General features: G+C 33.7%; 1 long non-coding RNA gene across 1 annotated transcript; it reads right to left on the bottom strand.

Moving 5' to 3' along the window:
- Positions 1 to 3,121: 3,121 nt before the first annotated feature.
- Positions 3,122 to 6,924, bottom strand: LOC139862223 (uncharacterized). The gene is made up of 5 exons (XR_011764093.1): positions 6,514 to 6,924; positions 6,162 to 6,277; positions 4,973 to 5,020; positions 3,810 to 4,052; positions 3,122 to 3,707 (listed from the first exon to the last, which is right to left on the bottom strand). It is a non-coding gene; the product is annotated as an uncharacterized lncRNA (long non-coding RNA).
- Positions 6,925 to 26,432: the final 19,508 nt, after the last annotated feature.

The raw sequence follows: 26,432 nt of genomic DNA on the forward strand, positions 1-26,432 counted from the left end.
TTGGAATGGATTAGAAAGCTTGGAAGTAAATTAGTAAACTTGAAGGGATTTTTGAAGTGTTCTTGAAGTGTTCTTCCTATGATGATTATAGCTTGATTCTTGAAGTGATTTTTGATGAAGATGATGATTAACTATTGGAAAAATACGTTCATAATAGTGTGTGTGTGTGTGTTGAGAGAGAATTAGAAAGAGAATTGGAAGTGAAATGGAGTGAATGATGAGTGGTAATTGGTGAGTGGTGAGTGGAGTTAAAAGGAGTTCTAGTTAGTTGACTAGCTCATGGTAGAAGTTAAAATTGATTAGTCATACATGACATAATCAAGAGTGGAATCCCATGCTAGTTCCTATTGGTATATACTCATAGTAAGTACGTTTTGAAGCTGTGTATAATACGGGTAAGAATACGACTAGAATTCTTGATGAAAGAAAAGAATGGAAAAGTAACTGTAACCATTTTCGTTAAGTATGAGTGTTTTGATATATGTCTTGAAGTCTTCCAAAAGTATTTTAATACATCTAAATACACTACATGTATATACATTTTAACTGAGTCGTTAAGTCATCGTTAGTCGTTACATGTAAGTGTTGTTTTGAAACTTTTAAGTTAACGATCTCAATTAATGTTGTTAACCCATTGTTTATTATATCTAATGAGATGTTAAATTATTATATTATCATGATATTATGATATATTAATATATCTTAATATGATATATATACATTTAAATGTCGTTACAACGATAATCGTTACATATATGTCTCGTTTCGAAATCCTTAAGTTAGTAGTCTTGTTTATATGTATATAACTCATTGTTAATATACTTATGGAGATACTTACTTATCATAATCTCATGTTAACCATATGTATATCCATATATATATCGTCATGTCGTTTTTACAAGTTTTAACGTTCGTGAATCGCCGGTCAACTTGGGTGGTCAATTGTCTATATGAAACATATTTCAATTAATCAAGTCTTAACAAGTTTGATTGCTTAACATGTTGGAAACATTTAATCATGTAAATATCAATCTCAATTAATATATATAAACATGGAAAAGTTCTGGTCACTACACCAATCACCCATGAAAATATATTCACCCGGATGAGAATTAATGAAACTCGAAAGTCTGTCCCATAAAGCAACTTTATCATTCAAATGTTGTGGTGCATATACGTTTACCATGAAAACCTCCAAATCTTCCCGTAACCACTTACCCTTAATAATCACAAAATTATCGTCGCATCAAAAATCGCTCTTAACAAAAGCGTTTGGGTCCCAAAGAGAAATGATACCACCCGATAACCCCCGAGCCAAAGATAAGTTGAAATCGAAGTTTGAATTACCCCACATCGATCTTAATCTAAACATCTTCAATCGAGTCATTTTAGATTCTTGAATGGCCAAGAATTGAAGATTTGAAGAAATACACACGTCCCTTATCCATTTCTGCTTGGAGAAAACTTCTAAGGCTCAGTCAGCGTTAGTTGGTTGTTTCTATAAAATTATTACGAAATTACTAACGAATCGTCTAGCTCGTGTGATTGATAAGCTGATTAGTCCTGTTCAGTCAGCGTTTATTTCGCGCCGACAGATTTTAGACGGACCTTCGATGTTGAGTGAGATTGTTGAATGGTTTAATAAGAAGAAAAAGAATATGCTTCTTTTTAAAGTAGATTTTGAAAAGGCGTATGATTCAGTTAATTGGAATTATTTATTATTTATGATGTCGTCAATGGGTTTTGGCTCTAATTGAAGAAGTTGGATTTTGGGTTGCCTCAAGTCAGCAAGGACTTCGGTTTTGGTTAATGGTAGCCCGAACCGTGAGTTTCCTATCAAACGGGGTTTACGACAAGGGGATCCGCTTAGTCCTTTTCTTTTCATTATCGTTATGGAAGGACTTCATTTGGCATTTCAAAGAGCTTTGGATTGTAATTTCATTCGGGGCGTAAAAGTTGGCTCTAATGATCTACGTTTATTCACGGAAGAGTCAAAGTGTGTGAGATGAAATCATAACAAGACCACACCCACCCGACAAAAAACGACTGACCGGAATATAAATTCACCACCTCCAACTGCCATCATATCTGGACCCCAGTCCCCAGTCAAAAAACCCAACACCTTTCACATACAAAAAACAGAGACTCAAAATAGAGTCGCGCCACTTGAATGTGATAATGAGAGTAACCGGAGAAAAGGATCCAACCAAACTAACCACAAACCGTCGATTGCTAAAACAACACGCCCGAGCTTTGGAACTTCCAGATTAGACGAAGATTGCCAGAGGAAAGACACGACCGTTCAAGAGAACGTTGGCCGGATCGGAGATCCGAAACAAAAAAGCCGAAGTCGGAGAAAAGCAGATATTGTGTGAGAAAGCAAGGAGACTCCAACCTGCCGAATGAAAGAAGCTTCGGGTAGGGATGGCAATGAATGTTCCATCCATTGGATATCCATTCAATCCGATCCATTTAAATGGATATGGATGATCTAAATGGATGATAAATGGATATCGATATGGATATGGATGATGTGAAAAATTAGTGGATCAGATATGAATATGAATATGGATATAGGCTCACCCGATCCATATCCGATCCATTGTCATCCCTAGGTTCAGGCCACCTTCACCGTACCACCGCGAGAACGGTGGTGGTTGGAGGCGTTGGTAGCCAGACCAAAACTTCATACCACTCGGACGAGCAGATCGGAGAAAACTAACAACATTGGACCACAACGGCAGAAAAATTACTATTACTATTATTCGATAAGCAACGCATCAAATTATAATTTTTTTATATTAAATTTATCTTATTTAGAGAATTATGCAAAATGAAAGATGCTATTCCGCCTGTTCTACATTTACTTTTGTCTCATTAAAGCAACGTTTACAATATATAGTTATATATACTACTCCGTATATAATAGAGAACAAATTAGCACTGTAAATTCCTTCTAGACTTATTATAATAACGTTGATGTTGATGTTGATTGATACTCGGTACTGAAAATGTTCTAGAAAGATGAGACTACGTGGTTCATGCCATGACGACAAATTATGATATTAAGTTGCTAAGGTTTTAAATGCAACATCTCTACATCATATTGTTAGGCGCGCAATTGAACTCCAATTCAACAACTTAACTCTAAAGTTAAAGATTACCTTCTATTATGATATCCAGTCTACTTGCAAATGATTTGTCTTAAAACAACAAAAGTTAAAGATTACCTTCTACAATTTTTTTTATCTTAAAACAACAAAAGTAACAACAACGCCTTCATTGCACCAAACTCTGGCATGAATTCAATTTCTTTGATCAACAGGTTGACATGGTGACGTGGCGGAATGGTGACATTCATAGAGGCTTTCGAGATTATGAATATAAGATAAACTGCTTGGCTCCCCCTTTCGCTTGATTTTTTCCCTTTTCAAGGAAACCAAGTTTAATTTCTGGGTGGGCCCTCCTTGAAAGAACTTGCCCTTTGGCTCAGGCTACCTGGAATGGTACAGCTCCGGTCACATGAAGACTTTGATGCTACGGATGCTGTTTGTGAAAATTTAGCAGCTTCGTTAACACCTAAAGAAGATGTTGAATTCATTTGAGTACTCAACCCAACAAAATATGATCGAAGATGAGCAACAAGACGGGAATCGGTAATTCCAGTTAAGTCAGGGGGAGAAGGCTTCTTCACAAGTAAACTCCATCTAAAATCAAGGGTATGAATGAAATACATCAGTATACATTTGTGTTGTGTTTGTAGTGAGAGCAAAAACATGTATATAACATGTACCAGATAAGATACCAACCTTATCAAGTAACTCATTACCAAGAAGTCTGGATTTTTCTAGCACCAAAAATAGAAAGGTTCAAAACTAGGGATTCTTATCATAAAAGAACGACCAGATTTAGTTGCAGATATTCCCTCAATCACGACCGACAAGCATTCGGAGATATTTCTCAAGGTTGAGAGACGCTCTACATGAGCATCATCTCCAATAAAGGATATGCGCAAATCGGAAGTTGGCAAGAGTGAGAGGGTTAAGTTTCCCCTGTTCCAATGCAACAAATGACAATATTAAGCATCAACTATTTTACTATATAACAAAAAAAGAAGACGAAAAAAAAGCCCCATTCAGTAAAACGTAGCAAGCGAAGTTAACATTATAATAAGAACTCCAAGCTCATTTTTGTATGTTGAGAGTAATAACTCTAGTTTTCTTCCTGAAAGTGGTCTGTTGGAACATATACAAGCTTCATTAATCTGGTTGATTCCAACTTTTAATTGTACTTCTACTATATTGTTCCTTAAGCAGGATGAATATAAAACAGTTACTAATATTGAATTCAACCTTAATAGACATATTGTCTGTCTTAAGACTGCCTAACCAACTGTGCAATAACTTCCTTTATCTCAATGGGCAGAAACGGTACATAACAACATGCTAGTATGTCGCTGGTTAGTGGACAAAAACTGTTATTTATAAATATAAAACTTTGGTCACAAAATTCGCCTAATAATATCAACCACCACTGGTATTATTCATCATTGTCAGATATTTCTAAAGCACTATATCTACTCACACATGCTTGAAGCCATTAATTCAGACAAGTACAACGCTGGTTATCCAAATATGATGTCATATATGATAAATAGTATTCTATAAAAACGAATCCATTTCATTCTTCCCAAATAGATAAGAGTAGTTGGTGAAAAAACTCTAAAGTTTATCAAGCAGAACATGTGTAGTATATGATGAAACTTTGTAAATACGAAGACATGTCTTTGTGCGTTAATGTACAATAAAAAATACAACATAAATTAATTTGTAAGTCAAAGTAACAAAGAAGAATGCAGAAAGATTCACACGACAATATAGAGACAAAGAAAAATAGAATACAGAAATCCAGAATACATAACAGACATAGCACAAAAACGGTAAGATTATACAATATAAGAGCATTACTCTACCTTTAATTCTTCTTAATTCAGAGATCATAGTACAACACGTCCAGTAACCTACAATGAAAAATTATATTTATTTGGAAGGATGAACATGTCACTATTATTAAGCTGATATGCACGAGCCTAGCAGTTCTAATCACTAATTGCCACAATATGTAACCAGTAATTAGGAATAAGAATTAGCATATGAGAAGGCCTAGTGACGAAGATTTCTACTCGCATTCAATACATGAAATATACAGTTCCCACACAAAAGCTGGAATATTGACAGGATAAATAAATAGTGAGATAATAATATGCAGCATGTTAATGGTCAGGCTCAGCATCTCATACAATGAAACTAACAAGCTGCAAGGAAAATAGTAAAGCTCAAAACAGTATACTGAAAACTAAGGTCATAACAAATTGAATATTTTAATAAATAAACATCATTCCACCAACCTTTATGGTCACCTGTCACTCAGGCCAAGACGGAGTTGTCTAGAAAGCAAGAAAAATGGTACCCAACGCGCAATCCAATCCATAAGGTGGTTAGGTTGTCCATATTTTCTACATATGTGTAAGGTACTCAAATTTTAACCTAACAAGTTAGAACTACCAGACATTATACATGTATAACTATTTTCTTGACGTACGGCATGCAGTACACTCCAGACTTCAGAAATGGAACAAACTAGAAATATAAATCCACTAATGGTTTACCAATGTACCTAATCCACATTGAGTGGACCAAGAACTAGATATGTCATCAAGTTCTAAAATCCTCTGCATAATCACTTAAACTCTTCAGAAATGGCATGAAGTACACTCCAGACTTCAGAAATGGCACAAACTAGAAATCTAAATCCACTAATATTTTACCAATGTACCTAATCCACATGATTAACTGGACCAAGAACTAGATATGTCATCAAGTTCTAAAATCCTCTGCATAATCACTTAAACTCTTCAAAACTATCCTTACGTCCCATGAATATATATCGCATTACTAACACTAACTCTGCAACAGGCTAGAAGACCTCTGCTAGAATATAACAATCAACAACAGACAACAAATGCTTAAGGGTTATACTTTTGAATGGATCAACAGATAACACGTCAAGAAGAATCAGATTTTAATTTGTTCAATTTTCATTGTGAGGTATGGTGTTTGAGTCATAAATATAATGCATCTGAATGAATTCTAGACAACTACCTTGCACGCTTAGGGATTAGAAGAGTCCCTTGCTTGTCGATCTTCCCAACACGAACTGACACAAGTGGAACACACAAACACCTTGCACGCAAACCAACTTCTGATGGCTCAAAGTGCTGTTAAAAAAATTAGGTAAAAACATCAGCATATTTTATATATAAAATCACTAACTATCATCTTAATCTAGCTTCAACTTATTCAAATAATATTTAAACTACTAAGCAGTAATAATTTCCATCATATACCATCTAATACTCATGTATACACACAGCTATATTGAATACACACAACATAAATATACACACGTCACAAAACACAATTACAATTTCAATTAAGAGTTAATTAGCGATACCTGACTGGGATGCGACAGTAATGGATCCTCAGCACCACTACTAGACACATTTAGTTTAAGCAAGGGTTTCAACCTCTCATCATATTGATATCGAGCGCTTGTAACCACTGAATAACGGTTCCTTGAGCACTACGTTGAATCAACAAATCATCATCGTTATCTCCATCACCAACAAATAAATAGGTCAAACGAGCCGCAAGTTCGTTACCGCCATTATTACGCGTTATCGATGATTCTACAGAAACCGTAACCGTAGAAGACGAATCATCCGATGATTTCTGTTGATCATCGATGTCTCGATCATCAATCGACTGTTGTTTCTCATGATTGTTTAGGTTGAAATTGATTTTAACTAGTTGTCGACCATAGCTTGGCGCCTGAGTTTGGTTTTATTTTATTGGGTTAGTATGTAAAATTATTTTGTGGCCGTTCAAGCGCAGCTCTTGATGAAAAAGTTATAAACCATCAAATATTTAAATATTATTTTAAATTAATAATATATGTGCTGTTGACTTTAAAAAATTTAACGCAATTAAATCGTTATTTTGTGGAGAAAAATATAAAGGACACAAAAAAAAAAAAAAAATATTGTTATAACGGGTAGAGAAAAAATATATTAAAAAAAAGATATATTGCTACAGTACCATTGCTACAGTGATTTCGTTGCTATAGTAATTATGTTGCTACAATACTAACGAGCTATCGTGATTTCGTTGCTACAGTAAATTAGATAAAAAGACAAAAATGCCCCTGATACTATTCATCATTTTTGTCTAATAATTAATATGATAATTACTACATATAAATTATAGAATGTATGTATATAATAATAATTTTGTTTAGCACAAATATATACATCACTAAATGTCCTAATGTGACGATCGCTCCAAATTCATATGGACGAATACGTCATTCATCGATTTCATTACGAGGTATTTGACCTCTATATGATACGTTTTGTAAACATTGCATTCTTTTGAAAAGGCACACCATAAATGAATATTTAAATCAAAGGTTTTCGACATCTGATGATTTCTACATATAGACAATCACCGTAAATAATAGTTTACAATAGTAATTCCATTGACAATGCAGTCAAAATAAGATACATGGTGATGATTTGGTGAATGCAACGTTTCCTTGATAAATATGCCATGTAAGACTCCATGCACATAGCTTGTCTAACATATAAGCAAACAGCGGAAGACTTCTAGGGAACCTGAGAATAAACATGCTAACAAGTGTCAACACAAAGGTTGGTGAGTTCATAGTTTTAGTGTTTCGCATAATCTGTATATAAAGGTGGATCACAAGATTTCAGTTGTTTCATCCGAAACGTTTATCAAAATATTCTACGAAATTGAGCACCCTGGTAACTAAACTTAACGTATATATAATTTGTACCCTTTGTATAATCATCTTAATAATACACGCAAACCAACGTGTACGCTTCTCAAATAGCATACGTCCGTTAAAAGGCTAGCGCTCTAGCTCGGACGGGGATATCAAGCCCTATGGATCCATATACTACTACTCGCGCCCACCAGTTCTTATAACCGGCAGTTACTAGTTACCAAAGCTAAGGGATTTGGTTCAAACTCAGTATAGAATTTAGTATGTACTTGTGTCCATTGTTTTTAAAATAAAGTGCATGTAGTCTCAGCCCAAAAATATAGATTGCAAAAGCAATTAAAAAGGGAGCAAATGAAACTCACGCATATAAATATTGTATATCGGTTAATAAAGCATTTGCATGTATTCTCAGCCCAAAAATGTAGAGAGTAAAAGGGATCTTATGAAACTCACTCAAATCAGTTTTAGTTTTTGTATTCATTTTATAAAACAGCGCATGTATTCTCAGCCCAAAAATATGTATAAAAAGGGATCAATGAACTCACGCATATAAATATTGTAAAACAGTTAATAAAGCATTTGCATGTATTCTCAGCCCAAAAATGTATATAAAAAGGGAATAATGAAACTCACGCATATAAATATTGTAAAACAGTTAATAAAGCATTTGCATGTACTCTCAGCCCAAAAATGTATATAAAAAGGGAATAATGAAACTCACCTTAGCAGCACATAAAGTTGTTCATCGTAATGTGACCGAAACTCGAAATATCAAATAATCGTAGATCTCAACCTAGAGAACATATGTTGGTCAATAAATGTCTATCAAGCTAGGTCAGGTTATAGTGTATCATAATCCTAATGCTCGAGATCGACATACAAAAGTTATCCAAAGTCGTTTCAAAAAGTCAATTTTGACAGTTGTTTAACAAAATGAGACGTACCTTATATAAGGATTCATTTACTCGGTTGGTAATATTCAAAAATCCAATTTATCAATCTCATAAACAAGTTGTTTAAATCTTAATTGCAGATTCAAAAGCAATTTCAACTAACGTCAATCATAATTCAGTTGATCGTATCTTTTAATCCGTTCATCGAAACTATTCGATATCTAAATGAAAAGTCATTGATTTTTCGCCAGCTTTCCAAAAACACGCATATCATATACCTTTTACCAGTAATATATGTATTTAATTCGTGATTCATCATAAACTGTTTAACGACGAAATTTTGCATACGAGCATGCATAAATATATATACTCGAGCACTAGACATGGATACACTATTAGTATATAAAAGATAAAATATAAATGCTTACGTATCAATATTGTGATTCAATATTGCAGAAGAGTACGTAGACGCAACATAGATGATAACAGTAGGTTTGACTTGTAAATAATACCCATGAACATTACCCATAACCTCCATAGCTATAACCCATAATTTCCTTAACTTTATCCCGCTCAAAAACCCATTTTTGAAAGTGACACGCTCATAACCTCGTCGTAGTATTTTATGTATATTACTAATTAATAATTAATAATACTAATAATTAATAAGATTAATAATAATATTAATCTTAATAATAATAATAATAATAATAATAATAATAATAATAATAATAATAATAATAATAATAATAATAATAATAATAATAATAATAATAATAATAATAATAAAATTAATAATAAATATTTTTTGTATTTATATGCTTGAGAGATCGAGAGAAGTGAATTGTGTGTGCAAAACTGAACCGAATGATTGAGCTTTATAATGTGGCCTGATTCTGATGCCCATGCTATCGCATGGGTTTTATGCCTATTTCTCATACGATCGCATGGCCGTCAGATCCAGCTCACATATTTTTTGTTTTCTTGTTTGTCGACATAATTAAATATAATATATATATAATATATATAATTTAAATAATTAATTATATATTATATTAAATTCATGTGCATAGTTAACTTGTAATTTTCGTTCCGATGACTCGTACGTTGTCACTCGACTTATGTCCCTGTTCCGGTTTCTCGAACGCATTTTCGTACGCTTAGAAAACTCGCAATTTAAGTTTTGTGACTCGTACTTTTGTCAAAATATAGTCTTAAATTATCAATAAACTATATCATTCAAAGTGTATCTTAAACTTTCGAGTGTTTTGGTCATTTACTTCTATAAATCATTGTCTCGCTATTTGTTAATATATATATATATAATAACAAATCGTTTTATGACCAAGTTAATATATATTTTCAACATTCATAAACACGTTTTAAATATACGTCGTAAGTTATTCATACAATTAATATTCCAACTTATCATATATATTCAAATAAATATTTAAACCAATAAGTTTAATGTACTGTATCAAAAAAAATAATACATTGTTACATTTTCAAGTTATAGTATATATATATATATATGTATCTATATACATATAATTGTTCGCGAATCGTCGAGAACAACCGAAAGGTATTTGAATATATGAAAATAGTTCAAAAATTTTGAGATTCAGTTTTACAGACTTTGTTTATCGTGTCGAAAATGTTACTCATACAAAGATTAAGTTTAAATTTGGTCAGAAATTTTCGGGTCATCACAGTACCTACCCGTTAAAGAAATTTCGTCCCGAAATTTGAGTGAGGTCGTCATGACTAACAATAAAAATGTTTTCATGCCGTATATGTGTTGATAAATAGAGTTTTATCACCGTTGAATAATATGGATAAAACAATCCGATTATTCGAAGCGTATGAGAGAAGTTATTGTAAAAGAGTGAAATGGAGAATAGAGATTCGTCTTATCTCTTGACGTATTAACGATTGATTTCCGTAATTTAAGGAATAGAAAATCTTCATAATCTAAATAAGATTTGATTCTTCGGAATTTAAGGAAATTAAGATTTCTTTTGATTAAATACGTAATTTGCCTCGATTGCTATGTTTGATATTTTGCTATAAATTGACCTCTTCCGTTTCATTATTTTCATCACTCTTACATCTTCTTCCTCATTTCCTATTTTCAAAAAATTGTAAAAATGCTTCATCCAGTTCTGATTCTTGATATACTCCTAACTTTCATATCTGTCATTCTTCTTTTTCATCTACCACCGGAGGAAGTTATTTTCTTCTACCATTACCTTGGGGTTATAGTGTTTTTCATTCTCCCGTGTCTTTATATTGCTATACGCATTGATATACACGGTTTGTAATTTCTGGGTGGTTGTTGAAATGTCCCGTTCTTATTGATTAAAAATGTTCCATATTAATTGATTTCGTTGCGAGGTTTTGACCTCTATATGAGACGTTTTTCAAAGACTGCATTCATTTTTAAAACAAACCATAACCTTTATTTCATAGATAAAGGTTTTAAAAAGCTTTACGTAGATTATCAAATAATGATAATCTAAAATATCCTGTTTACACACGACCATTACATAATGGTTTACAATACAAATATGTTACAACAAAATAAGTTTCTTGAATGCAGTTTTTACACAATATCATACAAGCATGGACTCCAAATCTCGTCCTTATTTAAGTATGCGACAGCGGAAGCTCTTAATAATCACCTGAGAATAAACATGCTTAAAACGTCAACAAAAATGTTGGTGAGTTATAGGTTTAACCTATATATATCAAATCATAATAATAGACCGCAAGATTTCATATTTCAATACACATCCCATACATAGAGATAAAAATCATTCATATGGTGAACACCTGGTAACCGACATTAACAAGATGCATATATAAGAATATCCCCATCATTCCGGGACACCCTTCGGATATGATATAAATTTCGAAGTACTAAAGCATCCGGTACTTTGGATGGGGTTTGTTAGGCCCAATAGATCCATCTTTAGGATTCGCGTCAATTAGGGTGTCTGTTCCCTAATTCTTAGATTACCAGACTTAATAAAAAGGGGCATATTCGATTTTGATAATTCAACCATAGAATGTAGTTTCACGTACTTGTGTCTATTTTGTAAATCATTTATAAAACCTGCATGTATTCTCATCCCAAAAATATTAGATTTTAAAAGTGGGACTATAACTCACTTTCACAGATTTTTACTTCGTCGGGAAGTAAGACTTTGGCCATTGGTTGATTCACGAACCTATAACAATATATACATATATATCAAAGTATGTTCAAAATATATTTACAACACTTTTAATATATTTTGATGTTTTAAGTTTATTAAGTCAGCTGTCCTCGTTAGTAACCTACAACTAGTTGTCCACAGTTAGATGTACAGAAATAAATCGATAAATATTATCTTGAATCAATCCACGACCCAGTGTATACGTATCTCAGTATTGATCACAGCTCAAACTATATATATTTTGGAATCAACCTCAACCCTGTATAGCTAACTCCAACATTCACATATACAGTGTCTATGGTTGTTCCGAAATATATATAGATGTGTCGACATGATAGGTCGAAACATTGTATACGTGTCTATGGTATCTCAAGATTACATAATATACAATACAAGTTGATTAAGTTATGGTTGGAATAGATTTGTTACCAATTTTCACGTAGCTAAAATGAGAAAAATTATCCAATCTTGTTTTACCCATAACTTCTTCATTTTAAATCCGTTTTGAGTGAATCAAATTGCTATGGTTTCATATTGAACTCTATTTTATGAATCTAAACAGAAAAAGTATAGGTTTATAGTCGGAAAAATAAGTTACAAGTCGTTTTAGTAAAGGTAGTCATTTCAGTCGAAAGAACGACGTCTAGATGACCATTTTAGAAAACATACTTCCACTTTGAGTTTAACCATAATTTTTGGATATAGTTTAATGTTCATAATAAAAATCATTTTCTCAGAATAACAACTTTTAAATCAAAGTTTATCATAGTTTTTAATTAACTAACCCAAAACAGCCCGCGGTGTTACTACGACGACGTAAATCCGGTTTTACGGTGTTTTTCGTGTTTCCAGGTTTTAAATCATTAAGTTAGCATATCATATAGATATAGAACATGTGTTTAGTTGATTTTAAAAGTCAAGTTAGAAGGATTAACTTTTGTTTGCGAACAAGTTTAGAATTAACTAAACTATGTTCTAGTGATTACAAGTTTAAACCTTCGAATAAGATAGCTTTATATGTATGAATCGAATGATGTTATGAACATCATTACTACCTTAAGTTCCTTGGATAAACCTACTGGAAAAGAGAAAAATGGATCTAGCTTCAACGGATCCTTGGATGGCTCGAAGTTCTTGAAGCAGAATCATGACACGAAAACAAGTTCAAGTAAGATCATCACTTGAAATAAGATTGTTATAGTTATAGAAATTGAACCAAAGTTTGAATATGATTATTACCTTGTATTAGAATGATAACCTACTGTAAGAAACAAAGATTTCTTGAGGTTGGATGATCACCTTACAAGATTGTAAGTGAGCTAGCAAACTTGAAAGTATTCTTGATTTTATGTAACTAGAACTTGTAGAATATATGAAGAACACTTAGAACTTGAAGATAGAACTTGAGATAGATCAATTAGATGAAGAAAATTGAAGAATGAAAGTGTTTGTAGGTGTTTTTGGTCGTTGGTGTATGGATTAGATATAAAGGATATGTAATTTTGTTTTCATGTAAATAAGTCATGAATGATTACTCATATTTTTGTAATTTTATGAGATATTTCATGCTAGTTGCCAAATGATGGTTCCCACATGTGTTAGGTGACTCACATGGGCTGCTAAGAGCTGATCATTGGAGTGTATATACCAATAGTACATACATCTAAAAGCTGTGTATTGTACGAGTACGAATACGGGTACATACGAGTAGAATTGTTGATGAAACTGAACGAGGATGTAGTTGTAAGCATTTTTGTTAAGTAGAAGTATTTTGATAAGTGTATTGAAGTCTTTCAAAAGTGTATAAATACATATTAAAACACTACATGTATATACATTTTAACTGAGTCGTTAAGTCATCGTTAGTCGTTACATGTAAGTGTTGTTTTGAAACCTTTAGGTTAACGATCTTGTTAAATGTTGTTAACCCAATGTTTATAATATCAAATGAGATTTTAAATTATTATATTATCATGATATTATCATGTATGAATATCTCTTAATATGATATATATACATTAAATGTCTTTACAACGATAATCGTTACATATATGTCTCGTTTAAAAATCATTAAGTTAGTAGTCTTGTTTTTACATATGTAGTTCATTGTTAATATACTTAATGATATGTTTACTTATCATAGTATCATGTTAATTATATATATATCCATATATATGTCATCATATAGTTTTTACAAGTTTTAACGTTCGTGAATCACCGGTCAACTTGGGTGGTCAATTGTCTATATGAAACCTATTTCAATTAATCAAGTCTTAACAAGTTTGATTGCTTAACATGTTGGAAAAATTTAATCATTTAAATATCAATCTCAATTAATATATATAAACATGGAAAAGTTCGGGTCACTACAGTACCTACCCGTTAAATAAATTTCGTCCCGGAATTTTAAGCTGTTGAAGGTGTTGACGAATCTTCTGGAAATAGATGCGGGTATTTCTTCTTCATCTGATCTTCACGCTCCCAGGTGAACTCGGGTCCTCTACGAGCATTCCATCAAACCTTAACAATTGGTATCTTGTTTTGCTTAAGTCTTTTAACCTCACGATCCATTATTTCGACGGGTTCTTCGATGAATTGAAGTTTTTCGTTGATTTGGATTTCATCTAACGGAATAGTGAGATCTTCTTTAGCAAAACATTTCTTCAAATTCGAGACGTGGAAAGTGTTATGTACAGCCGCGAGTTGTTGAGGTAACTCAAGTCGGTAAGCTACTGGTCCGACACGATCAATAATCTTGAATGGTCCAATATACCTTGGATTTAATTTCCCTCGTTTACCAAATCGAACAACGCCTTTCCAAGGTGCAACTTTAAGCATGACCATCTCTCCAATTTCAAATTCTATATCTTTTCTTTTAATGTCAGCGTAGCTCTTTTGTCGACTTTGGGCGGTTTTCAACCGTTGTTGAATTTGGATGATCTTCTCAGTAGTTTCTTGTATAATCTCCGGACCCGTAATCTGTCTATCCCCTACTTCACTCCAACAAATTGGAGACCTGCACTTTCTACCATAAAGTGCTTCAAACGGCGCCATCTCAATGCTTGAATGGTAGCTGTTGTTGTAGGAAAATTCTGCTAACGGTAGATGTCGATCCCAACTGTTTCCAAAATCAATAACACATGCTCGTAGCATGTCTTCAAGCGTTTGTATCGTCCTTTCACTCTGCCCATCAGTTTGTGGATGATAGGCAGTACTCATGTCTAGACGAGTTCCTAATGCTTGTTGTAACGTCTGCCAGAATCTTGAAATAAATCTGCCATCCCTATCAGAGATAATAGAGATTGGTATTCCATGTCTGGAGACGACTTCCTTCAAATACAGTCGTGCTAACTTCTCCATCTTGTCATCTTCTCTTATTGGCAGGAAGTGTGCTGATTTAGTGAGATGATCAAATATTACCCAAATAGTATCAAAACCACTTGCAGTCCTTGGCAATTTAGTGATGAAATCCATGGTAATGTTTTCCCATTTCCATTCTGGGATTTCGGGTTGTTGAAGTAGACCTGATGGTTTCTGATGCTCAGCTTTGACCTTAGAACACGTCAAACATTCTCCTACGTATTTAGCAACATCGGCTTTCATACCCGGCCACCAAAAATGTTTCTTGAGATCCTTGTACATCTTCCCCGTTCCAGGATGTATTGAGTATCTGGTTTTATGAGCTTCTCTAAGTACCATTTCTCTCATATCTCCAAATTTTGGTACCCAAATCCTTTCATCCCTATACCGGGTTTCGTCTTCCTGAATATTAAGATGCTTCTCCGATCCTTTGGGTATTTCATCCTTTAAATTTCCCTTTTTTAAAACTCCTTGTTGCGCCTCCTTTATTTGAGTAGTAAGGTTATTATGAATCATTATATTCATAGATTTTACTCGAATGGGTTCTCTGTCCTTCCTGCTCAAGGCATCGGCTACCACATTTGCCTTCCCCGGGTGGTAACGAATCTCAAAGTCGTAATAATTCAATAATTCAATCCACCTACGCTGCCTCATATTCAGTTGTTTCTGATTAAATATGTGTTGAAGACTTTTGTGGTCGGTATATATAATACTTTTGACCCCATATAAGTAGTGCCTCCAAGTCTTTAATGCAAAAACAACCGCGCCTAATTCCAAATCATGCGTCGTATAATTTTGTTCGTGAATCTTTAATTGTCTAGACGCATAAGCAATCACCTTCGTTCGTTGCATTAATACACAACCGAGACCTTGCTTTGATGCGTCACAATAAATCACAAAATCATCATTCCCTTCAGGCAATGACAATATAGGTGCCGTAGTTAGCTTTTTCTTCAATAACTGAAACGCTTTCTCTTGTTCATCATTCCATTCAAATTTCTTCCCTTTATGCGTTAATACAGTCAAGGGTTTTGCTATTCTAGAAAAGTCTTGGATGAACCTTCTGTAGTAACCAGCTAGTCCTAAAAATTGGCGTATGTATTTCGGAGTTTTCGGGGTTTCCCACTTTTCAACAGTTTCTATCTTTTCCGGATCTACCTTAATACCTTCTTTGTTCACTATGTGACCGAGGAATTGAACTTCTTCCAACCAAAATGCACACTTTGAAAACTTAGCGTACAATTCTTCCTTCCTCAATACTTCTAACACCTTTCTCAAATGTTCACCGTGTTCTTGGTCATTCTTTGAGTAAATAAGTATGTCATCAATGAAAACAATGACAAACTTGTCAAGGTATGGTCCACACACTCGGTTCATAAGGTCCATGAACACAGCTGGTGCATTAGTTAAACCAAACGGCATGACCATAAACTCGTAATGACCGTAACGTGTTCTGAAAGCAGTCTTTGGAATATCATCTTCTTTCACCCGCATTTGATGATACCCGGAACGTAAGTCAATCTTTGAATAAACAGACGAGCCTTGTAGTTAATCAAATAAGCCGTCGATTCTCGGTAGTGGGTAGCGGTTCTTGATGGTAAGTTTGTTCAACTCTCGGTAGTCGATACACAACCTGAATGTACCATCTTTCTTCTTGACAAACAAAACAGGAGCTCCCCACGGTGATGTGCTTGGTCGAATGAAACCACGCTCTAAAAGTTCTTGTAATTGGCTTTGCAGTTCTTTCATCTCGCTGAGTGCGAGTCTGTAAGGAGCACGAGCTATTGGTGCAGCTCCTGGTACAAGATCTATTTGAAATTCAACGGATCGATGTGGGGGTAATCCCGGTAATTCTTTCGGAAATACATCGGGAAATTCTTTTGCAATGGGAACATCATTGATGCTCTTTTCTTCAGTTTGTACTTTCTCGACGTGTGCTAGAACAGCATAGCAACCTTTTCTTATTAGTTTTTGTGCCTTCAAATTACTAATAAGATGTAGCTTCGTGTTGCCCTTTTCTCCGTACACCATTAAGGGTTTTCCTTTTTCTCGTATAATGCGAATTGCATTTTTGTAACAAACGATCTCTGCTTTCACTTCTTTCAACCAGTCCATACCGATTATCACATCAAAACTCCCTAACTCTACTGGTATCAAATCAATCTTAAATGTTTCGCTAACCAATTTAATTTCTCGATTCCGACATATATTATCTGCTGAAATTAATTTACCATTTGCTAATTCGAGTAAAAATTTACTATCCAAAGGTGTCAATGGAAAACTTAATTTAGCACAAAAATCTCTACTCATATAGCTTCTATCCGCACCCGAATCAAATAAAACGTAAGCAGATTTATTGTCAATAAGAAACGTACCCGTAACAAGCTCCGGGTCTTCCTGTGCCTTTGCCGCATTAATATTGAAAACTCTTTCGCGGCCTTGTCCATTCGTGTTCTCCTGGTTCGGGCAATTTCTAATAATGTGGCCAGGTTTTCCACATTTATAACAAACTACATTGGCATAACTTGCTCCGACACTACTTGCTCCGCCATTACTCGTTCTGACACCATTTGTTCCTTTCATTCTATTAACCCCTGGTCCGTAGACCTCACACTTCGCCGCGCTATGACCATTTCTTTTACACTTGTTGCAAAATTTGGTGCAGAACCCCGAGTGATACTTTTCACACCTTTGGCATAGCTGCTTCTGATTGTTGTTGTTGTTGCGGTTATTATTGTTGTTGGGATGACTGTTATAGTTGCTGCTGTTGTTGTTGTTGTTGTTGTTGTTGGGCCGTTTGTTATAGTTGCGATTGATGTTGCGATTGTTGGGATAATTGTTGCGATTATTGTTGTAATTGCTGTTGTTGTTGTATTGGTGATTCTTATCACCGTTTTCCTCCCACTTTCTTTTGACTTGCTTCACATTGGCCTCTTCAGCAGTCTGTTCTTTAATTCTTTCTTCAATCTGGTTCACTAGTTTGTGAGCCATTCTACATGCTTGTTGTATGGAGGCGGGCTCGTGTGAACTTATATCTTCTTGGATTCTTTCCGGTAATCCTTTCACAAACGCGTCGATCTTCTCTTCCTCATCTTCGAATGCTCCCGGACACAATAGGCACAATTCTGTGAATCGTCTTTCGTACGTGGTAATATCAAATCCTTGGGTTCGTAACCCTCTAAGTTCTGTCTTGAGCTTATTGACCTCGGTTCTGGGACGGTACTTCTCGTTCATCAAGTGCTTGAATGCTGACCACGGTAGTGCGTACGCATCATCTTGTCCCACTTGCTCTAGATAGGTATTCCACCATGTTAACGCAGAACCTGTGAAAGTATGCGTAGCGTACTTCACTTTGTCCTCTTCAGTACACTTACTTATGGCAAACACCGATTCGACCTTCTCGGTCCACCGTTTCAATCCGATCGGTCCTTCGGTTCCATCAAATTCCAAAGGTTTGCAGGCAGTGAATTCTTTGTAGGTGCATCCTACACGATTTCCTGTACTGCTAGATCCAAGGTTATTGTTGGTATGTAGCGCAGCCTGTACTGCGGCTATGTTTGAAGCTAGAAAAGTACGGAATTCCTCTTCATTCATATTCACGGTGTGTCGAGTAGTCGGTGCCATTTCCTTCAAAATAGTCAAATGGAACAAGTTAATCATACAGAATATTAAGAGTAGTTAATAGTATTTCGTAGCATAATATGAACTCATTTATAAAAGCTTTTTTCTTCATATTAGCGTTTTATAAGTTTAAATTCGGGTAGTACCTACCCGTTAAGTTCATACTTAGTAGCTAATATACAATTCAACTACTACAATTCTATATGAAAAACTGATTATAATAATATTTTGCGTTCAAACTTTTACACAATATTTTACAAACTTACAATACCGCTTATTTTACATATAGCATGAAATATAGCACACAATAAATTTGATACAAGATGGTTGTGAAGATAATTCTAGCTAGTACACAAGTCGTTCAGCAAAGGCAATAAAGACACGTAATTCATACGTCCAGAAACAAGTCATGCATTCTGGTTTTACTAGGATTACTTCCCATCCTTGGTCTTGTGGAACATAACCGTTCTGGCCGTTGATAAGACAGCGTGTTGTAACGTCGTCAAAGGGACGAGGGTTACGTAATGTCCAACAGTCCCGTAACAATCTAAAAACCTCATTTCTTACCCCAATTACCGACTCCGTCACTTGTGGAAACGTTTTGTTTAATAGTTGTAGCCCGATGTTCTTGTTCTCACTTTGGTGAGAAGCGAACATTACTAATCCGTAAGCATAACATGCTTCTTTATGTTGCATGTTAGCCGCTTTTTCTAAATCACGAAGTCCAATATTCGGATATATTGAGTCAAAATAATTTCTTAACCCATTGCGTAAAATAGCATTTGGGTTCCCCGCAATATATGCGTCAAAGTAAACACATCGTAACTTATGGATTTCCCAATGTGATATCCCCCATCTTTCGAACGAAAGCCTTTTATAAACCAAGGCATTCTTGGAACGTTCTTCGAATGTCTTACAAACGGATCTCGCCTTAAATAGTTGTGCTGAAGAATTCTGACCGACTCTAGAAAAGATTTCATCAATCATGTCTCCGGGTAGGTCTCTTAAAATATTGGGTTGTCTATCCATTTTGTGTTTTTATACTGTAAAATAGACAAGAGTTAGATTCATAAAAAAAAAATACTTATTAATACAAGCAATTTTTACATATATCATAAAGCATAAGCACACTATATTACATATATTACACCACACGAATACAACTATCTTATTCCGACTCGCTTGTTTCTTCTTCTTCGGTTTTGGTTCGTTTTGCCAAGTTTCTAGGGATATATGATGTTCCCCTAATACGAGCCGTCGTTTTCCACATTGGTTTAGAAAAACCTGGTGGTTTAGAGGTTCCCGGGTCATTGTTACAACTTAAGGACTTCGGGGGTTGACGATACATATAAAGTTCATCGGGGTTGGAATTAGATTTCTCTATTTTTATGCCCTTTCCCTTATTATTTTCTTTTGCCTTTTTAAATTCAGTTGGGGTAATTTCTATAACATCATCGGAATTCTCGTCGGAATCCGATTCATCGGAGAATTGGTAATCCTCCCAATATTTTGCTTCCTTGGCGGAAACACCATTGACCATAATTAACCTTGGTCGGTTGGTTGAGGATTTTCTTTTACTTAACCGTTTTATTATTTCCCCCACCGGTTCTATTTCTTCATCCGGTTCCGATTCTTCTTCCAGTTCCGATTCTTCTTCCGGTTCCGACTCTTCTTCCGGTTCCTCTTCGGGAACTTGTGAATCAGTCCACGAATCATTCCAATTTATATTTGACTCTTCATTATTATTAGGTGAGTCAATGGGACTTGTTCTAGAGGTAGACATCTATCACATAATATCAAACGCGTTAAGAGATTAATATATCACATAATATTCACATGTTAAAAATATATAGTTTCCAACAAAATTTGTTAAGCAATCATTTTTCAAGTAAACACAGTCGAAGTCCAGACTCACTAATGCATCCTAACAAACTCGATAAGACACACTAATGCAAAATTCTGGTTCTCTAAGACCAACGCTCGGATACCAACTGAAATGTCCCGTTCTTATTGATTAAAAACGTTCCATATTAATTGATTTCGTTGCGAGGTTTTGACCTCTATATGAGACGTTTTTCAAAGACTGCATTCATTTTTAAAACAAACCATAACCTTTATTTCATAGATAAAGGTTTTAAAAAGCTTTACGTAGATTATCAAATAATGATAATCTAAAATATCCTGTTTACACACGACCATTACATAATGGTTTACAATACAAATATGTTACAACAAAATAAGTTTCTTGAATGCAGTTTTTACACAATATCATACAAGCATGGACTCCAAATCTCGTCCTTATTTAAGTATGCGACAGCGGAAGCTCTTAATAATCACCTGAGAATAAACATGCTTAAAACGTCAACAAAAATGTTGGTGAGTTATAGGTTTAACCTATATATATTAAATCATAATAATAGACCACAAGATTTCATATTTCAATACACATCCCATACATAGAGATAAAAATCATTCATATGGTGAACACCTGGTAACCGACATTAACAAGATGCATATATAAGAATATCCCCATCATTCCGGGACACCCTTCGGATATGATATAAATTTCGAAGTACTAAAGCATCTGGTACTTTGGATGGGGTTTGTTAGGCCCAATAGATCTATCTTTAGGATTCGCGTCAATTAGGGTGTCTGTTCCCTAATTCTTAGATTACCAGACTTAATAAAAAGGGGCATATTCGATTTTGATAATTCAACCATAGAATGTAGTTTCACGTACTTGTGCCTATTTTGTAAATCATTTATAAAACCTGCATGTATTCTCATCCCAAAAATATTAGATTTTAAAAGTGGGACTATAACTCACTTTCACAGATTTTTACTTCGTCGGGAAGTAAGACTTGGCCACTGGTTGATTCACGAACCTATAACAATATATACATATATATCAAAGTATGTTCAAAATATATTTACAACACTTTTAATATATTTTGATGTTTTAAGTTTATTAAGTCAGCTGTCCTCGTTAGTAACCTACAACTAGTTGTCCACAGTTAGATGTACAGAAATAAATCGATAAATATTATCTTGAATCAATCCACGACCCAGTGTATATGTATCTCAGTATTGATCACAACTCAAACTATATATATTTTGGAATCAACCTCAACCCTGTATAGCTAACTCCAACATTCACATATACAGTGTCTATGGTTGTTCTGAAATATATATAGATGTGTCGACATGATAGGTCGAAACATTGTATACGTGTCTATGGTATCTCAAGATTACATAATATACAATACAAGTTGATTAAGTTATGGTTGGAATAGATTTGTTACCAATTTTCACGTAGCTAAAATGAGAAAAATTATCCAATCTTGTTTTACCCATAACTTCTTCATTTTAAATCCGTTTTGAGTGAATCAAATTGCTATGGTTTCATATTGAACTCTATTTTATGAATCTAAACAGAAAAAGTATAGGTTTATAGTCGGAAAAATAAGTTACAAGTCGTTTTTGTAAAGGTAGTCATTTCAGTCGAAAGAACGACGTCTAGATGACCATTTTAGAAAACATACTTCCACTTTGAGTTTAACCATAATTTTTGGATATAGTTTCATGTTCATAATAAAAATCATTTTCTCAGAATAACAACTTTTAAATCAAAGTTTATCATAGTTTTTAATTAACTAACCCAAAACAGCCCGCGGTGTTACTACGACGGCGTAAATCCGGTTTTACGGTGTTTTTCGTGTTTCCAGGTTTTAAATCATTAAGTTAGCATATCATATAGATATAGAACATGTGTTTAGTTGATTTTAAAAGTCAAGTTAGAAGGATTAACATTTGTTTGCGAACAAGTTTAGAATTAACTAAACTATGTTCTAGTGATTACAAGTTTAAACCTTCGAATAAGATAGCTTTATATGTATGAATCGAATGATGTTATGAACATCATTACTACCTTAAGTTCCTTGGATAAACCTACTGGAAAAGAGAAAAATGGATCTAGCTTCAACGGATCCTTGGATGGCTCGAAGTTCTTGAAGCAGAATCATGACACGAAAACAAGTTCAAGTAAGATCATCACTTGAAATAAGATTGTTATAGTTATAGAAATTGAACCAAAGTTTGAATATGATTATTACCTTGTATTAGAATTATAACCTACTGTAAGAAACAAAGATTTCTTGAGGTTGGATGATCACCTTACAAGATTGTAAGTGAGCTAGCAAACTTGAAAGTATTCTTGATTTTATGTAACTAGAACTTGTAGAATATATGAAGAACACTTAGAACTTGAAGATAGAACTTGAGAGAGATCAATTAGATGAAGAAAATTGAAGAATGAAAGTGTTTGTAGGTGTTTTTGGTCGTTGGTGTATGGATTAGATATAAAGGATATGTAATTTTGTTTTCATGTAAATAAGTCATGAATGATTACTCATATTTTTGTAATTTTATGAGATATTTCATGCTAGTTGCCAAATTATGGTTCCCACATGTGTTAGGTGACTCACATGGGCTACTAAGAGCTGATCATTGGAGTGTATATACCAATAGTACATACATCTAAAAGCTGTGTATTGTACGAGTACGAATACGGGTACATACGAGTAGAATTGTTGATGAAACTGAACGAGGATGTAATTGTAAGCATTTTTGTTAAGTAGAAGTATTTTGATAAGTGTATTGAAGTCTTTCAAAAGTGTATAAATACATATTAAAACACTACATGTATATACATTTTAACTGAGTCGTTAAGTCATCGTTAGTCGTTACATGTAAGTGTTGTTTTGAAACCTTTAGGTTAACGATCTTGTTAAATGTTGTTAACCCAATGTTTATAATATCAAATGAGATTTTAAATTATTATATTATCATGATATTATCATTCATGAATATCTCTTAATATGATATATATACATTAAATGTCTTTACAACGATAATCGTTACATATATGTCTCGTTTAAAAATCATTAAGTTAGTAGTCTTGTTTTTACATATGTAGTTCATTGTTAATATACTTAATGATATGTTTACTTATCATAGTATCATGTTAATTATATATATATCCATATATATGTCATCATATAGTTTTTACAAGTTTTAACGTTCGTGAATCACCGGTCAACTTGGGTGGTCAATTGTCTATATGAAACCTATTTCAATTAATCAAGTCTTAACAAGTTTGATTGCTTAACATGTTGGAAACATTTAATCATTTAAATATCAATCTCAATTAATATATATAAACATGGAAAAGTTTGGGTCACTACAGTTGTTGGGTTTTATATCTTCCCTTATATTTCGATGTCTCTGCTTCTGTCTTTCCATAATCATTGACATCCACAGTTAATACTCTCTCCAATTTACTGTGATTTATATATACTCCCATTGATATTTTGAAGCTTCATGCTTTTGTTTTATCTTCCCGACTTTAAATCAAGCGAATAATGGTCCATAATTCGTAGGTATGAATTTCGGAATGAACATAATTAATGTTCTAAAAAAAACGGTAATAGCACAATCTGACTTGTCAAATTACCAGAATACCTCGAAAAAGACCGAATCATTAAGAAAATATTTTCTTGATAGTTTAGAGGTTAAATAGAATGAAAGAGTTATGTAACATGGTTTATAATGAGGGTATGATCTGTGAACCTTTATCACGTTCCATTAGAAACTCAGCATGACTTACTGTAATATAATCACGTTGATCAAGTGTCATTATATTATACTAACTCATGCTTCAGTTCCCAACACCACTTCAAAAATATACATATTTTAAACTCGAAGGTTTCAGAATTTAGAAACTAAAATAGTTTCTTTTATGATGTTATACAGCAAGGAGAAAATTGATTTCCGATGAGAATGATTATGGAATTATCTCCAGAAATATGGAGGATATTTATAATGAAAGATACGATAATGTCTTAGAATTTCTAATATCAGAGGATGATGAAGAATATTGTCCGCAAGGGTTTAGATTCGGAAGCAAGATATTCGTTAATGGCTTCAGCAGATACTGAATAATTTGGATTATTTGAAGGCAGGTTTAGTCTTTGTGATTTATCCACAGCCTCCTTCAGACTTTGCTCAATCCGTTTTCCAGTTCTAAACCTTCTCTTTTTCTGAGCTTTGCCAACACACTATTCTTTATCATCAAACTTTTGGCTGTTAAGGTCGTTTACAGTTTTTGCTGCTTCATCAGCATTCAAAGTTATCATAACCGAATCGTTGGTTATTAATCCGAGGTGTTTTCAAAAGTTTGAAGGGTTTGCATGAAGATTGTAATTGTCAAGATACATATGATGTTCTAGAATTTTGAACGATACAAATTTTTTTTTTCCTGGGTTTATGAATATAAGTGATGTTCTAGCACAGTTTTGAAGTCAAAGTATAGCATTTGAAAGATGTAAGAATCTAAGATTAATGTTTTCTGTTAAATCTTGGCTTAGATTCTGATTTTTCAAAATCATAATATGTAATTGAATTTGTATGGAAACGATTGTATATCGCTGTGAGCATAGTTAATAATTTTTGAATCAAAGTTGAAGAATGTACAGTATAACATATTAATTGTGAACTTATATATTTCCCGAGTATTACCTACCCGTTAAAGATTTCACAATTAATACTTTGTACAAAAGAATTTTTTTATTACCGTCTTTATAAAAATATATGTATGTATATTTTCTTCAGATGTAATACAGGTTTGATGAGTTAATATCATATTAAGCTCATTTGATTTTTGAATTGAATGAATAATCTCTAAAACATTAAGGATTACATAATCTTCGCGGAGTATTTCACTAATGAAATCAATACTTCATTATTTATTCTTATTCCTCGGTGAAGGATGTTGATGCTCGTGGAATTCTTATGAACTTCATAAGATATAAATGATGTTTTCTAGAAAGTTTCGGGTACATCGAAGATAAAAGTGTAAAATCAAACATGTAATTGATTAATACACTAAGTTCATTATGAAATGGAATTCATTGAGTTGAAACGGATATTTGTAGTTAACGATGGTTAAGTTGTTAACGAAGGATGTACATCATAGCATATTAGTAATATGAATTAACCGAGTAGTATCTACCCCTTAAAATTCACACGTAATATCTTAGTACGAAAAGATTCATGATGGTTTTAAAATTTATATATATAAGATATACATATAAATTCTTTAGATGAATTGAGTTATTACTTCATAACTCATTGATACAATATACTCGTTGTTGACTCGTAATGATGTCTACGGTGCTTTCTTGAACTGACGGAGCTTGTGATGTTAGAGGTGCTGTTGATTCTGACGATGTTGACAGCATTGACTGTGCTGGTGAGGCTAAGGGTACTGTTGATGCTGTTGGTAAAACAAGTCTAGCTTGTATCTTACACCATTCGGATAAGGGTTTCTACTCTATCTGATTTAGGGTTAAGGCTAGAATAGATAATCTCTAAACTTTAGAAATTACATAATCGCCGTAGAATGTTTCTCCGATGA

The sequence above is a fragment of the Rutidosis leptorrhynchoides genome, chromosome 8 (assembly GCF_046630445.1).
Source record: "Rutidosis leptorrhynchoides isolate AG116_Rl617_1_P2 chromosome 8, CSIRO_AGI_Rlap_v1, whole genome shotgun sequence".
Taxonomy (NCBI): Eukaryota; Viridiplantae; Streptophyta; class Magnoliopsida; order Asterales; family Asteraceae; genus Rutidosis; species Rutidosis leptorrhynchoides.